The sequence below is a fragment of the Terrapene carolina genome, unplaced genomic scaffold (assembly GCF_002925995.2).
Source record: "Terrapene carolina triunguis isolate 2854851 unplaced genomic scaffold, T_m_triunguis-2.0 Scaffold51, whole genome shotgun sequence".
Taxonomy (NCBI): domain Eukaryota; kingdom Metazoa; phylum Chordata; order Testudines; family Emydidae; genus Terrapene; species Terrapene triunguis.
The window spans coordinates 720,797-725,538 of NW_020664402.1; positions in this window are offsets into that span (position 1 = coordinate 720,797).

Below are 4,742 nucleotides of genomic sequence, written 5' to 3' on the forward strand. Positions count from 1 at the left end.
CACAATGGGCTTTAGTGGGAGCGCATCCCCACCCCATGGGCCTTCCTGTGAATGCTTTAGCTAGTATATGGATAATGGCTGCTATGACTCATCAAAGCATGCAAGGACATGTGACTAGATCATGTGATACTGGACTCCATCTTGTGCCTGTACTTTTCCACTGCTGGGCTGGGAACTCTCCTTGGAACAATGATGTTCCCTCCACATGAAAGAAACTCTAAAAGGGGGAAGTGACATTGTCACTTGGGCTCACTCCCGTCCCCCCGTCCCGTCCCCCCCCAGAACTGAACACCTGGAAACATGGCTAGAGGACAAAGACTTTGACTGGGGAGGGGGTCCCAGGATGGAAAGGAGGAACCCCAGCATGTGTGTGGAAGATTGGTGAACTGTTTGTACCATCAGGGTGAGACGCTGCTTAATTTAAATCCTGTCTAGTTAATAGAACTCAGATTGTGAATTTGCTTTTTTTTTTAGGTAATCAACTTTGATCTGTTTATACTTATTACTTATAATCACTTAAAATCTTTCTGTACTTAATGAATCTGCTTTATATTTTACCTAAAAGCAGTGTGGTTTGAGTGAAGTGCATGAAAAAAATCTTAGCTCAGTTAACAAAAACCTGTGCATGTCCTCGCCACTTTGAGGGAGGGGCGGAATGGGTTATAAACTTATAAACTGGTCAGGCTTTTGACCAGGGCAAGATGGTACAGCTCTGGGGTCCTAGGCTGGGGAGCTGTGGGGAATTGGCTGGAGCCTCCCTATTGTTGGTTCATGAGTGGCTGGCAAAAGCATTCATGTAACGCAGCTGGGTGTGTCCTTGCCTATGAACGTCTGTGTTAAGTGCAGTAGCTGGAGAGGTTTGCAGCTTGTCACGTTATCACAGTGTGAGAGGGAGCTCAGGCTGGTGAGACAGAGGGTTCAGCGGTACCCTACTTCCAGATTGTACCCTGGGGAAGTACGTCACACTATATCAGGGGTTCCTCAACCCAGACCAGCCCCAAGTTCCTTCAGAATGTTCCCTGGCACTTACCACAATGCACCTGTGCTCTGCAGCTGGAGGCAAAGAGTGAGGCGCATCGGGCGAGTGGGTCTGAGATCTCGGGACTTGGAGAAGGTGAGCTCAGTCCTGCTCCTGTTGAGGTCAATAGCAAAATTCCCATTGAGGTCCAGGGGGAGCAGGACTGGGTTAACTGGTGTTGGCTGAGCCATATCTCGAAATGGCCCGTGTTAGATCAGTGTTAGGGGCTTGCTGTGAAGGAAAGCTAGGAAGAATAGCAAGAGGTCGATCTGGCTCCATCAGGAGCTCTTTGATGACCTGAAAATCAAAAAGTATCCCTACAGAAAAGTGAAAGTGAAAACCGGGACAAATTGCTAAGGAGGAGTACAAAAGACCAGTACAAGCATGTAGGGATGAAATCAGAAAGGCTGAGGCACCTGGCCAGGGACATGAAAGGCAATAAGAAGAGGTTCTTTAAATATATTAGGAGCAAGAGAAAGACAAGGGAAGTGTAGGTTCACTACTTAGCAGGAAAGGTGAGCTAATAACAGATGACATCAAAAAGGCAGAGGTGTTTAATGCCTTCTTTGCTCCAGTCTTCACTAGAAAGGTTGATTGTGACCAGATATTTAACACAATTAATGTTAACAAGGGGGAAGAAACACAAGCCCAAATAGGGAAAGAGAAGGTTAAAGACTATTTAGATAAGTTAGATATATTCAGTTCAGGAGGGCCTGATGAAATGCTCCCTAACTGTTTAAAGCTCCCTAACTGCAACAATCTCCAAACCGTTAGCAATTACCTTTGAGAACTCATGGAGGATGGGTGAGGTCCCAGAGTACTGGAGAAGGGCAAACATAGCACCTATCTTTAAAAATGGGGGGAAATGAGGACTCAGTTAGCCTAACTTCAATACCTGGAAAGGTACAGGGAAAAAATTATTAAGTAATCAGTTCGTAAGCACCTAGAGGATAAAGGGGTTATAAGGAATAGCCAACATCGATTGGTCAAGAACAAATCATGCCAAACCAACTTAATCTCCTTCTTTGACAGGGTTACTGGCCTAGTGGATGAGGAGGGTGAGCTACAGATGTGATATAGCTTGATTTTTGTAAGGCTTTTGACACAGTTCCATATGATTCTCATAAGCAAACTAGGGACATATGGTCTAGGTGAAATTACTACAAGGTGGATGCAAAGTTGGTTGAAAGATCCTACTTAAAGTGTAGTTATCAATGGTTTGCTATCAAATTGGGGGGATGCATCTAGTGGGGTCCCACAGGGGTCAATCCCAGTCTGATACTAGTCAACATTTTCATTAATGACTTGGATAATGGAGTGGGAAGTAGGCTTATAAAATTTGCAGATGGCACCAAGCTGGGAAGGGTTGCAAGCACTTTGGAAGACAGGATTAGAATTCAAAATGACCTTGACAAATTGGAGAATTGGTCTGAAATCAATGAGATGAAATTGAATAAAGACTGCATTTAGGAAGGAAAAAAATCAAATGCACAACTACAAAATGGGGAATAACTGGCTAGGCAGTAGTACTGCTGCAAAGGATCTGGGGGTCATAGTGGATCATAAATTGAATATGAGCCAACACTGTGATGCAGTTGTGAAAAAGGCTAATACCATTCTGGGATGTATGAACAGGAGCGTTGTATGTAAGACACTGGAGGTAACTGTCCTACTCTGCTTGGCACTAGTGAGGTCTCAGCTGGATTCTGTGTCCAGTTCTGGGTACCACACTTTAGCAAAGATGGGGACAAACTGGAGAGCGTTGACATGAGAGCAACAAAAATGATCAAAGTTTAGAAAACCTGACCCGTAAGGAAAGGTTAAAAAACTGGGCACATTTAGTCTTGAGAAAAGAAGACTGAGGGGAGACCTGATAACAATCTTCAAACATGTTAAGGGCTGTTAGAAAGAGGACTGTGATCAACTGTTCTCCACGTCCACTGAAGGCAGAACAAGAAGCAATGAGCTTAATCTGCAGTAAGGAAGATTTAGGTTAGATAGTAGGAAAAACTTTCTGTCTCTAAGGGCAGGTCTACACTACGGGGGGGGTCGATTTAAGATACGCAAATTCAGCTACACGAATAGCGTAGCTGAATTCGACGTATCGCAGCCGACTTACCCCGCTGTAGGGACGGTGGCAAAATCGACCTCTGTGGCTTCCCGTCGATGGCGCTTACTCCCACCTTCGCTGGTGGAGTAAGAGCGTCGATTCGGGGATCGATTGTCGCGTCCCAACGGGACGAGATAAATCGATCCCCGAGAGATCGATTTCTACCCGCCGATTCAGGCGGGTAGTGTAGACCTAGCCTTAGGGTAGTTAAGCTCTGGACTAGACTCCCAAAGGAGGTTGTGGAATCCCCATCATTGGAGGTTTTTAAGAACAGGTTGGACAAACCCCTGTCAGGGCTGGCCTTGGTTTACTTGCTCCTGCCTGAGTGCAGGGGACTGGACTAGATGTCCTGTCCAGGGCCCTTCCAGCCCAGCATTTCTATGCTTTATACCAGCATACTGAAACTGACTAGTGAGGGGATTCAGTAAATAAAAAGGGAAACCCAATGAGGCAACACTTTGAAGGGGAAGTAGATTGAGCATGCACCTCCAGCACAGAGCTATTGGTCTGCACACTCAGCAGCTCTTGCCGGCCAGCTGGGAGATGGCTTAGTGGGGGCAGAGGTGCTGGAACTAGGGGTGCAGCACCACCCCCTGGCTTGAAGTGGTTTCCATCATATCCAGGGTTTACAGTTTGGTTCAATGGCTCTCAGCTCCCCCACTATGCACATTGTTCCAGCTCCCCTGGTGAGGGACAATGCTGAGTTGGTGTCAGTAACACTAAATCCTTCTTAATTTGCACAGGCATAACCCTACCTCTTATTGATTACCTGGATTACTGGACTGACCAGCAGCCCCTGTCCTGGACCAGGACCCCATTGTGCCAGCTCTGTACAAACCCAGGACAAAACCACAGCCCCTGTCCTGAAGAACTAACAACCTCATCTGAGATCAGCCCTCATTTGCTCTGCGTTTGCCTCCACGAGGCTTCTGTCACTCACCTGCGGCTGGCGATTAATCTGATCTGGCAACCCCCATCTAGCAGCCAAAGGCCTAATAAGCAGAGTGAAGCTAGACAAATTCAGACTGGGAACATGGCGCAGATCTTTAAAAGTGAGAGCAATTCCGCATTGGAAAAATATACCCAGGGCTGGGGTGGAGGCTCCATCACGGATCATTTTTAACTCAAGCTGGGATGTTTTTCTAACAGATTGGCTCGAGGTCAAGCAGGAAGTAATGCAGGGCAGTTCTCTGGCCTGTGCTGTGCAGGAGATCAGACTAGATGACCACTGTGGTCCCTTCTGGCCTTAGATTCTATGGCCCAGCTCTGCAGAGGATCTGGGCTCACAAATCTGTTGTCATTCCCCTCTAGTGGGTGGGCCTAGTGTCAGGGATCCTGAACTCCACTCCATTTGGTGCATGCACTGATGAGCGCGCTGGGCTGGGTGCGGGCAGAGACCTGCCCTGACAAGGTTACAGTCTGCGTTCGGGCACAAGAACACCAGAGGTGAGGATAACGAATCAGCAAAGCACCAGAACAGGTGAGGCCGGGCAGGCGGGTGCAGTACTGAGATTATGCAAGGCAGGGGCACCGGAACCGGGGGGGCCAGGACCCCATCACTTTTTTCCTGCCTTAAGGGTAAGTGATGGCGGGGAGGAGCTGGCGGAGAGGTGT